The 13,927-nt window shown below is 34.6% G+C and overlaps 1 protein-coding gene across 1 annotated transcript in view; it reads left to right on the top strand.

Annotated features, from left to right (window-relative positions):
• Positions 1–2,475: 2,475 nt before the first annotated feature.
• The window catches only part of LOC101889281 (neutral amino acid uniporter 4), a 28,023-nt gene continuing 16,571 nt past the window's right edge, over positions 2,476–13,927 (top strand). The window contains exon 1 of the mRNA XM_020039282.2: positions 2,476–2,711. The gene's annotated coding sequence lies outside the window, so the exon portion shown is untranslated. The remainder of the gene's footprint in view (positions 2,712–13,927) is intronic.

Raw genomic sequence — 13,927 nt, 5'->3', positions numbered from 1 at the left:
AGGTGTCAGAAGCAGTGGACCGATATTGCACATCTCAGAACTCCATCTAAGTTTGATACTAATATTACGATGTACCAAGTTTGGACCAAATCGGATACTCCCTTCGAGAGTTATCGTGCGCACCAACCAGACAGATGGAAAGACGGACACCTCTAGATCGACTCCAAATGTCCTGAAACGGATTTGGTCCAAAGAGACCTAGGGTGTAAAACCGTTATTTCGATGAGGCATGATTTGATTTGGAAGATCTGTAGAAAGTCTTTTGTATAAATAAGACCTCTACCGTAACTAGCCATATGGCTGAGGTTATAAGAAGGTGTAGAGGTCTTATTAATACAGAAGACCTTTACAGATCTTCGATTAAATTCAAACAGGAAAGTGTCGATAAAATAGTCTTTTAAAGACCAAAGATCGTCTTCACAGACCTATTGCAGATCTGGAAGTCCTTATACAGGTCTTCAGCAGCTACATATTTTTTTATACCCTACACCACAAGGTGGTCAGGGTATTATGTCTTTGTGCAATTGTTTGTAACAGGCAAAAGGAAACGAGATAGACCCATAGTTCCTTTTGATGATCTGCATAGAATCACTTTCTAAGTTGATTTATGCATGTCAGTCCGTCTGTCAATGTATTCTTGTGAACAAAATGCAGGTCGCATTTATTATCCGATTGAGATGAAATTTTCCAAACAACATTTGTTTGGCCCAAGGACGAACCCTATTGAAATTGGAGATAATCGGTAAAAATTTAGATATAGCTCCCATATATATCTTCGTCCGATTTGCCTTTTATTGTGCACCAAACGTGTAATATCAGCACGAATAGTATGGAATTTTGCACATACAACCAAATTAGGCTTGAAAATAAGTACGACAAATTTGATCGAAATCGGTTCAGATATAGCTATAGCTCCCATATATATATTGTTCATCCGATTTGTTATTTTTGCCCTCCACAGCCGTAATATGCACTCTGTAACAACAATATTTGGGGGAATATATCAAATGCAGCTCAGAAATACATTTGCTAAATTTTATCGAGATCGGTTCAGATTTGGATATAGCTCCCATATATAATTTCGTCCGATTTACCTTTTATTGTGCACCAAACGTCTATATTTGCCCAAATGGGATGAAATTTGGCACTTAAGACCGAATTGAGTCTAGAAGCTAGTATGTCAAATTTGTTGAAGATCGGTTCAGATATAGCTATAGCTCACATATATATTGTTCATCCGATTTGTTGTATTTGTTACCCACAGCCGTAATATGCACTCCGTAACAACGATATTCAGGGAAATATATCAAATACAGCTCAGAAATATTTTTGCCAAATTTTATCGAGATCGGTTCACATTTGGATATAGCTCCCATATATATCTTTATCCGATTTCAAATTAATTGTGCACCAAATGGGCAATACAAGTCCGAATTTAAAAGACAAATGCTCCGGCATATTTAGTCCTTTGAATTTTAAATTATAATTATAATCATAGGGTGTATGATTGAATTCTCACATAAAAATTTTAATTGTTATGTGGAGCTCAACTAAGTTAGTAAAGTGGTGTAGGGTATCATAAAATCGGCCCCGCCCGACTTTAAGACTTTCTTTACTGTTTTTTTTTTGTTTTTTTTTTTTTTAAAGTGCTTCATTAGTTATAAGACATTCCAACAAATTTCAAAGCAACTACAATTTAGATAGAACCCTCTATCAAATGACCTTGTTTTTTCGTCTTTCTTTTCCGATAACTGATCACGACGATGATTTACAATGATTCGCATAATTCGTAATCGATTTGGTTTTAACAATGTTTTTTGACCAAGTCATGGTCTATGCATGGGAATTTCGCTATATCTCTGTTATCAATATCAACAACGCCGCCGCCACCTCCAACCACCTCCAACCACTTCGATACGTCAGAATATCATATCAACTGCCAGATTAGATGTTCTCCATTCACAAAACAAGTTGGATAGGTCGGTGGAAAAAAACATATCCTGATATAAATGACCACGAGACTTTTAAAGTGATTGACTTTATCCGCGATCATAAGACCCTTCAGAAGGGGTACGCCATTTGACGGCAAATCTATGCCGGTAATCAGAAAAAAAAATATTACAAGCTTAAGTGGGAAATATCGCTTCACCCACGAATACGTCCTAATGTCTGGGTTTTAATTATGTTTTTGTTTTTATTTTTATTTTTTTTTTTCTTAGGTTTGTTGGTACTAACATTTGTTGTCATTGTTCTTATTGTTCTTATTTTTTGTTGTTGTTATTGCCATTTGTAATGATTTTCATTTGCGATCATTTGTTGTTGCTTTTCATTACTTCAGTCAGTCGGCTAATATCACCATTTGACGCCAGCAGCGCCAATACCTTCTGCTGCCGCCGCTGCCACTGTCGTCAGTGATGGTGTTTCAACCGTCCGTCAGTACTTCTCGTTCAAAGTCTTGGCCAAGTTTTCAAGCTCTGAGTCGTTCTCGTGTACTCGACGTGTTCGGTACATTGTTGGCATTGTTGTGGGAAATTAAAACTGACATTTTCAAATCGAAACAAACAGAAATAACAAAAAAATCGATCGAAATAATTAATTCCTGGCTAAATGCGCCCGTAAAGCTATTGTTTAAATAATTAACTGTATTGAAACAAATCTCACAGTGTCTATGTGTATGTGTGTGTGCGCAACATTCTCGGATGTAAAAAAATGTAATTACTTGTTTTTTATGTTTTATTGTTTTTTTTTTTTTTCTATATTTCATTATTCAATTAGTTGATGTTCAATGATCTCTGGTAATTATCAAAACCGACAAAATCAAAAATAATTGAAACCTAGAACTAAAATGTGAACAAATGAACTAAAAAAACTATAAACAATAAAATGAACTTTTGAAAGAAAATAATTTAAATTATATGTTTTATATATTTTAAATAAAATTTTTGAAAATTCGTACTAAAAGGGTACGAAGAGCACTAAAAAGTGTACTAACAATTGAATACAATGTATTGAACAACAGGAATGAGCTACAATTTAGAAATTTGGAATGAGTGATAAGGATAAGTAAATCAAAGGGTTTTTCGAAACTCGAACTTTAAGGTTACGAAAAGTTCTAAAATGGTACTAAACTTCAAAAATAGTACCATTTGGTATTATGTGAACGGATAGAGCTTGAAATTTGGTATGAGATTTAAAAGTTTTATACATGAAATATGGATAATAAGTTCGATACTTGAAAGTGGAAATGTGTACTAAGTGTGCGAACTGTACTAAATGGTACTAAATTTGGTTTATTGTGAACGAATGAACCTGCAGTTTTAGCATTTTATATTGGGATCCCTTTTGGTGGTAGGTTTGTGATAAAGATTTGGTTTTAGAAAAGAGGTGCAACAAGTGCACGAAAAGTACTAAATAGTACAAAAAGTACTGATATTGAGTGAACAGATAGTGCTTGAAATCTGAAATTTTATATTAAGGTCGCTGCTCCAGTGTAGCCTGGATATATGGAGGTGGTTTCGGAATGTGTCCTATAATTGTATAAAAAGTAGTAAATGGTACTAAATTTGGTATTCGAGGAAGGAATAGAACTGGAAACCTCAAATTTAATATTGAGGTCCCTGTTGGTATCTGGAATTGAAATATGGAGGTGGTTTTGGATATGTACCAAAATAACTAAATAATAGAAAATGTGGTACTGGGTACGGAGATGTAATTCTGAAATTTTATATTTAGAAAACTTTGGTATCTGATCTCTGATATTTGTAGGTGGGTTTGGAAATGTGCACTATAATTGTACGAAAAGTCCTAAATGATACTAAATTTGGTATTGGGTGAGGGAATAGAGCCGAAATCCTCAAATTTTATTATAGATGTCACTGTTGGTGTTCGTGGATAAGATATAGAGGTGGCTTTGTACTAAATAGTACTAAATTTGGCACAAATCGGTATAGGGTGCTTGAAATTTGGTATTAGGGTTGAGGTTCATTTGTAGCCTGGGCATATGGAGGTGGTTTCGGAAATGTGTACTATAATTGTACGAAAAGTACGAAATAAATTTTGCTTTTGGGTGAGGGAATAGAGGAGATACAATTCTAAAATTTGATCTTTAGATTACCAATCGTATCTGTGTTTGATATTTGGCGGTAGTTTGGAAAACGAAAAGTATCAAATGGTACTACATTTTGTTATTGGGAGAAGTGGTACCGTTGGAATCCTCAAATTTCATATTGAGGTCCCTTTTGTATCTGGAATTGAGATATGGAAGTGGTTTTGGAAATGTGTACTATAATTGTACGAAAAACACTAAATTTTCCTACATTTGGTATTAGGTGAAGGGTTAGAGATAAACTTCAGAAATTTGATATTTAGATAACTGTTGGTATTTGGTGTTGAGATTTGAAGGTGGATTGGGAAATGCGTACTATAATTGCTTAAAAAGATACTAAGCGGTATTAAAATGGGCATTGAGGGAAGGAATAGAGCTGGAATCATCAAATTTGATATTTATATAACTGCTGGTATCTGAGGTTGAGATTTGAGGGTGGGTTTATAAATGCTTCCCATATAGAACTAAAGGGTACTAAATTTGGTATTAGGTGGGGGATAGAAATTGTAACTAAAATTATGCGAAATGTACTAAATATTTCTAATTTGGTATTGAGTGAAGGAATAGAGCTGAAATCCTCAAATTTGATATTGGTATCCACAATAGAGGTTTGGAGATGCTTTAAGAAAAGTATAGTGCACATTTCACTAAAAGTACAAAATATTACCAAACTTAGTATTGGATGAAGGGATAGAGATACAATTCTGAAATTTGATATGGATGTCATTGTTGGTGTTTACGGATGGGAGAAGGAGCTGGTTATGAATATGCGTACTATATTTGCACTAAATTGTTCTAAATATGGCAATGGGCAAAATTGAAGGCCTGAAATCCTGAATTTTGATATTAAGGTCACTGTTGGTATCCGAGGTTAGGATATGGAGATTGTTTTAAAAATGAATACTACAATTATTCGAAAAGTACTAAATACTACTCAATTTGGTATTGAGTGAATGCCTAGACCTGTAATCCCGAAATTTCCGTTGGTCTCTGTTGGTATAATTATTCAAAAAGTAGTAAGTAGTACAAATTTTGGATCACTTTTGGTGTCTAAGATAGAGAAATTGAAATTGCACTAAGTGCTACTAAATTTGGTATTGGGTCAGGGAATAGAGCGGAAATCCTAAAATTTGATATGGAGGTGTAGGTTTTCAGAGTATATATATGAAGACTTTGAGATAGTTGTGGACAGAAAAATTGGATGCGAGTTTTTTATCCTCCTCGGTAATCTTAAAAATTATACATTTGATATATTCTACGTCAAATTTTCCTACAGATCTCAGGATGAACTATAAATAAAATTATAATATTTTTAAAGAAAATTACATTCGAATAAAAGCGGTTGGATTTTTGACCGTTTATTTTATACAGTTGTAATCTGAGCCAAAATGTCCATTAATATGTCCATTATACATCATTTTGTTTAAAAATGGCACAGGTCGGTCTATTTGTGGTATTGCAATTCATGTGATAGGGGTTGAGTTGGTGTCAAGTTAATCTGTAAAGGAATGTTTTAAATAAAATATATGTATTTTTATTTTTTTAATTAGTCAGTAATCACAACACATGCCTTAAAGCCATTGATCCAAAGATACAGGTTCATTAAAACGTAAACAGATTTCCGAAGGGGGGAATTCCTTTTTTATTTACGACTCATTTAAATAATTCAATTAGGTAATTGTGTTAGGAAAGTTAAATGCTTCACTATTTTTTTGAATCTTCTATCTGTTTAAATTTTAGGGCAGTAAAAAAAAAATAAAATGTTTTTTCTTCGTGAAAGAAATTCTAAATCTGTCCTCAATGCACGAAAAATTCAAGGTAGGGGAATTTGATAAATACAATTCTGAAGTAGAAATGTTTTGAAAAAGTGCTGTATTTTAATACCACATACACAGAATATCATCCTTACAGTCCAGGGGCTGGATTCTTGTTCTATGAAAATATGAAATGAAAAATATTTCCCTTATAAAAGTTTTCATTTCACATTTTCATAGAACAAGAATTAAGGCCCAGCATTTTTCGAGAAAAGTAAATACTAAAAATTTTTGGAACACTACAATATTTCTGGAGAAAAACCAATGGAAACCAAAAATTTATTATTTTTGGTTTCCATTAGTTTTTCTCCTGCTGCTGTAAAAATTAGAATTTTTAAAATTAATATATAATTTTATTATTATTTTTTGCAATTGTTAAAATAATTTGTCTCTGGAGAGGGAGTACATGTCATATTCGATCCAAATTTAGTTCTTCATAATATTTTTACAAAACTTATATCGTGTTCGGACTCACTACCACTACTACTTCACTCTATATGATATATGTGATAACTTTTAGAAACCGTTGGACCGTTGTACTCCACTTATCTTATATTTATTAAAATATTGGAATGTGCAAAATTTAAAGAAAATAAAACATTTATTTGCGATTTAATGCGAATAATTGAAAATCAAATTGAGATGTGTGGAATTTGAAAAGAATCTAACGCTATTTTTCGCATTTAATGGGGGTTTTGTTATTCAAAAATGTGACCGCTTTGTGGGGGAGGTACCAGAAGGAGTGGATCGATATCTACCATCTTCACGCCAGATCTTTTGCTGGCAAAAATATTCCGATGTGTGAATTTTGAAAAGAACCGGATGCTAATTTCGTATTTTATGACGGATATAATTATTTAAAGTTCTGACCCTTTGTGTGGGAGGTACCAGAAGAAGTAGCCCTACACATTCAGTCTTCCCACTTGGTCTGGTGTAAATAGAAATATTGGGGTGTGCCTAGTTTGAAAATAATCGGATGCTCATTTCACGTTTTATGAGCTTCATGGTTATTCAAAATGTTGAACCATTTGTGGGGGAGGTACCAGAAGGAGTGGGCCGATATATCCCATCTTCACACCAGATCTTGGATTTATAAAAATATTGTGATGTGTGTAATTTGAAGACAATCGGACTATTACATTACATTTTATGAGAGTTATAATAATTCAAAATTTTTACCCTTTGTGGGGTACCAGAAGATGTCGGCCGATATCTACCATTTTAATTTAAGATCTTGAGTTTGTAGAAACATTGAGATGTGCAAAATTTGAAAACAAACGGATGCTTATTTCGAGTAATATAAGAGTTATAATTACTCAAAATTTTGACCTTTAGTGGGGGAGGTACCAGAAGGATTAATGCGACATATTCCATATTCACAGCTGATCTTGTGTTGGTAGAAATATTGAGATTTGTCGAGTTTGAAAGGGATCGGATGCTCATTTCGCTTTTTAGGAGCTTCATGGATATTCAACATTTTGACTCGTTGTGTGGGAGGTACCAGAAGGATAGATCCGATATATTCCATCTTCACAGTGAAATATGAAGAGAACCGGATGTTTATTTCAGGTTTCATAATCGTCTTGCTTATTCAAAATTTTGACCCTTTGTGTGAGAGGTACCAGAAGAAATGGTCCGATCTTTACCAACTTTATAACAGATATTGAGTTGATATATTGATATGTTCGAAGTCTGAATGGAATCGGATGTTATTTTCGCGTTTTATGAACTTCAGGGATATTACAACTTTTGACCCTTTGCGGGGGAGACGTACCAGAAGGATTGAACCGATATATCCCATCTTCACACCAGACCTTGGGTTAATAAAAATATTGTGAAGTGTGATATTTATATTACATTTTATAAGAGTTATAATTTTTCAAAATGTTGAACCTTTGTGGGGGAGGACTTGATGGAGTGGGTCTATATTGTCCATTTTTGCACCTGACGTAGCACTGATGCAAATATGAGGATTTGCAAAGTTCGAGCTAAATCGGAATATTCTTTCCTTTATGTGCAGTAAATTACTTTCTTTGAAAATGTTGACATTTTGTGGAGGAGGTACCAGAAGGAGTGGGCCGACATTGCCCACCTCCGAACTCCATATAAGTTTGACAATAATACTACGATGTACGAAGTTTGAATCAAATTGAATACTCTCTGAGAGTTATCCAGCCAGCCAGCCAGTCAGGCGGACGGATGGACATTCATAGATCGACTCCAAATTTCCTGAAACCCTGTGAAAATACCTCTGTTGTTATGATATCGTAACAACATAGTTAGCAATGTTAAGCGATTAAAACCGCTTAGGCAATATGCAATTAACTGGGAAAGTCTATGGAGTAAAATTTTGAAACCCAATTTTTGGATTTTTCAAATTTTTGTTTGTCTTATATTTCTATAAATGGGTTTTTTATATTAACATGGTCCTGTCATGAGCTGTTATCTGGATAGTATAGACACAAACCATTTGCTCAAAATGCATTTTGTCTAGTCTTTACCATTTTAAGCCTTTGCCAAAGACCTAAAATGGTAAAGACTAGACAAAATGCATTCTGAATAGTGGTTTGTGTCTATACTATCTAGAATAACAGCTCATGACAGCACCATGTTAATATAAAAACCACATTTGTAGAAAAAAATGAAAAATAAAAGTTTGAAAAATACAAAATTAGTATTTCAAAATTCTATTCCATAGATTTTCCAATCAACCGCCTAAGCGGTTTAAATCGCCTAACATTGCTAACTATGTTGTTACGATATCATAACAACAGAGGTATTTTCACAGGGTTGCCATATTTTAAATCTGTCTTGTCCCATCTTTATAGGACAAGACAGAGTCAAAATATGGCAGCCCTGTGAAAATGCCTCCTTTGTTACGATATCGTAACAACATAGTTCCCAATGTTTAATGTGATTTAAACCGCCAAGGCAATATGCACATTTTTGGAAAGGTCTATGGAATAGAATTTTGAAACCAAAATTTTGGATTTTTCAAATTTTTATTTGTTATTCGTTTCTGTAATTGTGGTTTTTATATTAACATGCCACTGCCATGAGCTGTAGACACAAACCATTTGCTCAAAATGCATTTTGTTTAGTTTTTACCATTTTAGGTCTTTGCTTTATACTTTTATGTCTTTGCCTTTGCCTGGCTCCCCTCATAAATTCTATCGGTTTAGCCCCGAAATGTTTTGAAAATTTATTTTTGGCTCAGAGAATATATGACAACAACTTCTATATCTATTTTTTATATTTTTACCTTTTACGGAAATGTTATTAAACTAATAATAACGATCGTGTCAAAAAAGAGAACGATTTTGCCACTTTTACTTGTATAAGTTCCGTCACAAATCGCACCGACGTCATGGAAAATAAACGACGAGTAAACAAAAAACGTGAAAGAATGTGTAACGAATTTCCATATTTTGTAAAAAAAAAAAAAATAGATGATCGAAAATGTAAAAATAACGCTAACTGTACATTGTCAATTAATGTATGCCTTGATTTCAATAAATCGTGTAATTTCATGTATCTCTGGAACGTGCTGAAATGCAATTAAAAAAATAATAAAAATTTAGAATTTGAAATATTTATTCAGGAAGCCCAATAAACTATCTATTTTAAATGTTCAAACTGGGTAACGTAGAGAGTTAATGGAAAATTTTGTGTTATAGAAAAAAAGTTATACAAATGCCACAGGTGTATTGAATCAGGGGTAAAATTGTGATTTTTTGTGGAATTGAAAACAGTGCCTTAAAGAGTTTCAAAACGATATAAACAGTGAGAGATTTTAAACCAAGATAACGGAAGTAAGTCGAGATTGATAAGAAATGTATTTTCTAAAGTTTTCCAAACAATTACACTGTGCGACATAAAAAATAATTATAAGAAAATATGAGTAAAATATAGAAGGAAAGCAAAAAATACAGGGTGAGATGAAAAAACTGCAACCAACTTCAGATTGCTGTCATTTCTAAGCCAATCGTCCGACAGCTGTTAAAATTATTCCAGTGAGAGCTCATTACACTGTTTACAAGTGTACAAAAGCATTTTGGTTAGAATTTTCCAGAAAAAAAGTTATTCGCGATGGAATTCAAGCGTGTTTCGGGTGATTTCTTTATATTTGGCTGGAAAACCACAAGTGGCTATCGTTAGATCATTCCAGCATTTAAATGTGAATAAATCGTTTGTGTCTCCTACCATCCCTCGTTACTGTGATACTGGTAGCGTAGTCCGATGTCAAGGAAGTGAACGCAAGAAAACAGCAACATCAGTAGAAATGGTTCGAAACGTAAAGAAGCGACTTAATCGAAACCCGCGTCGCAGTGGCCGAAAATGGCTCGTGAGCTGAACACATCGCAATATTCCATTCGGCAAATATTGAAAAATTAGCTCGGGGTAAAGCCATTGAAATTCCAAAAAGTACAAGAACTTACACCACAACAGAAAGAAAATAGACTCAAAAGAGCTAAAGAGTTGCTTCGCTTAGCCGAAAGTAGTGAACTGCCGAATTTGGTTTTCTCCGATGAGAAAACATTCGCTATCCAGCAGTTTGTAAACAAAAAAAAAAATGATCATGTTTTCTTGCAAAAGAGGTCAGCTGAAAATGTGCACCTTCGTACAATTGTACACCTTCGCCACCAGAACTCCAGCGCCGGCCATGGTGATGGTGTGGGCCGCCATAACTGCCGATGGTCGCTCTCCACTCGTATTCATCGACCGTGGCAGCAGAATAAATGCCGAATATTATCCCAAAAATATTTTAGAGGGTATATTAAAGCCTTGGGCACGCGAAAATTTTGACCGCAGACCTTGAACATTTTAACAGGACTCAGCACCATCACACTCAGCACGCACCACCCAAGAATGGTTACAAAATGAGATTCCTCGCTTCATTTCCCGCGTACAATGACCACCAAAATCTCCGGATACCAATCCGTTGGACTATTGTGTCTGGAGTATTTTGGAAAACAAGGTTGGCACTAAAAAATACCAAAGTGTCGATCGCCTCAAGCAAGTGCTTCGCCAGAAATGGGCCAAAATACAGCAGAGCAACATTCGGGCAGCGTGTGACGGTTTCATTGGCCGTTTGAAGGCCATAATTCGTGCCAAAGGTGACCAATTCGAACATATCTGGACTTATTCTTTTGCACCAGCCTTGGTGCGAAGGCATGTGGTAAGGCTGAGTTTAAGGAAATTTCCATATTCGTACTAAAAGGGTACAAAAAGTGCTAAAATGTACAAAAAAATTAGAACTTTGTATTCGACAAACAGAATGAGCTAAGATTTGGAATGTGTCCCTGATGGAGCGCAGGAGAGATTTTTATAAAACTCGAACTTTAAGGTATCAAAAAATTCTAAAATGGTACTAAACTTCTAAAATCGTACCATTTGGTATTATGTGAACGTATAGACCTAAACATTTGAAATTTGGTTTTAGAATCAAGTTTGGAAAGTAAGTCTAATATACGAAGATGGTTTTGTAAATGTGTACCAAGTGTGCGAACTGTACTAAATGGTAATAAATTTGGAACAGTTTGGTTTAGGGTGAACGGATGAATCTGGAATTTTGAAATTTTATATTGGGGTCCATGTTGGTGGTAGGTTTGTGATAAAGAGCTGGTTTTGGTAATGTGTACTACAAGTGCCTGAAAAGTACTAAATAGTACTATATTTAGTACAATTTGGTATTGGTTGAACTGTTATTGGTTAAAATCTTAAAATTGATATTAGAGTCGCTGTATATATGTGTATAGCCAGGATATATGGAGATGGTTTCGGCAATGTGTACTATATTGTACGAAAAGTAGTGAATGGTACTAAATTTGGTATTAGGTGAAGGAATAGAGATAAAATTCAAAAATTTCATATTTAGATTACTGAAGGTATCTGTGTTTAAGATTTGACGGCGGTTTAGAAATGTGTCCTAAAATTTGTACGAAAAGTACTAAATGGTACTAAATTTGGTATGGGGTGATGGGGATAGAGCTGGTATCCTCAAATTTGATATTGAGGTCTCTGTATGTGAAATTGAGATATGGAAGTGGTTTTGGAAATGTTCCCTGTACAACTGTACGAAAAGTACTAAATAGTACTAAATTTGGTAGTGGGTGAAGGAATAGAGCTGAAATTCTGAAATTTAATATAAATGTCAGTGTAGGTGTCTGTGGTTAAGATATTGGGATGGTATTTGAAATGTGTATTATAATTATTGGAAAAGTACTAAATGGTACTAAATTTGGTATGGGGTGAAGAGATGAAGCAGGTATCCTCAAATTTGATATTGAGGTCTCTGTCGACATGTGGAATTGAGATATGGAGGTGGTTTTGGAAATGTGTACTATAAGTGTATGAAAAATACTAAATGGTACTAAATTTGGTAGTGAGCTGAATCGTTGAAACTTAATATATAAGTCACTGTTGGTGTCTGTGGTTAAGATATTGGGGTGGTATTGGAAATGTGTACTATAATTATTCGAAAAGTACTAAATGGTACTAAATTTGGTATGGGCTGAAGGGATAGAATTTGGTATTAATGTCTCTGTTGGTAACTGATGGAGATAGGGGGAGGTGCTTTTGGAAATGTATATTTTAGTATATTTGTATCACTGTTGGTATCTAGGATGGAGGCATGTAGATTATTTTAAATATTCGTACTAAATGTTACTATTTTTGGTATTGAGTGAAGGTATAGATATTGAAGGAGTTTAATGCTGAGGTCACTGTTGGTTTCTGGGATTGAGATATGGAGGTGGTTTTTGTAGGAAAATATTAAATACTACTAAATTTGGTATTGGGTCAAATGATAGAACTAGAATCCTGAAATTTGATATGGATGTCACTGTTGGTGTCTGTGGTTGAGAAAAGGAGCTCGTTTTAGATATGTGTACTATAATTGTACTAAATGTGGTAATGGGGAAATTATGGACCTGAAACCCTGAAATTTGACATTAATTTCTACGGTTTACATTTTGTTTAGGTTGAAATAGTTTTGGACAGAAAAAATGGATTTGGTTCTGGTTAAACTTCAAAATGAACAAGTAAAAAGACATTAAGTTCGGCCGGGCCAAACTTGTAATACCCTCCACCTTAGGGTAAAAGAAATATTAGAAGAAATGTGGCAAAAACCATTAAAATGCCGAATATCGGGAGGTACCGTTATATGGGGGCTACACCAAAACGTGGACCTATAATTACAATTTTCGCTACACGAACTAGGACCCATTATAACCAACAAATACCAATTTTTAGACAAATCAGTGAAAAAATGTGGCAAAAACCATCAAAATACCGAATATCGGGATGTATCGTTATATGGGTGCTATATCAAATCATGGACCCATGCATGAAATGTTTCGCCACCGAAGCTGGTACCCATTATGACCAACAAATGCCAATTTTCAGACAAATCCGTGAAAAAATGTGGCAAAAATCATCAAATTACCGAATATCGGGAGGTACCGTTAGATGGGGGCTATACCAAAACGTGGACCTATAATTACAATGTTTCGCTACACGAACTAGGACCCATTATGACCCACAAATACCAATTTTTAGACAAATCAGTGAAAAAATGTGGCAAAAACCATCAAAATACCGAATATCGGGAGGTACTGTTATATGGGGCTATACCAAATCATGGACACATACATGCAATGTTTCGCCACCGAAGCTGGAAACCATTATGATCCACAAATACCAATTTTTAGACAAATCCGTGAAAAAAATGTGGCAAAAAAAAATAAAATACCGAATATCGGGAGGTACCTTTATGTGGGGGCTATACCACAACGTGGACCTATACATACAATGTTTTGCCACACGCTCAGGGACCCGTTATGACCTACAAATACAAATTTCCAGACAAATCCGTGAAAAAATGTGGCATAAATCATCAAAATACCGAATATCGGGAGGTACCGTTATATGGGGACTATACCAGAACGTGGACCGATATATGTCATTTTCAATACCAACCATCCTAGACACAATACAAATAACTCCG

This window comes from Musca domestica, unplaced genomic scaffold, assembly GCF_030504385.1.
Source record: "Musca domestica strain aabys unplaced genomic scaffold, Musca_domestica.polishedcontigs.V.1.1 2, whole genome shotgun sequence".
Taxonomy (NCBI): domain Eukaryota; kingdom Metazoa; phylum Arthropoda; class Insecta; order Diptera; family Muscidae; genus Musca; species Musca domestica.
This window is presented reverse-complemented; position numbering and strand designations above follow the sequence as displayed.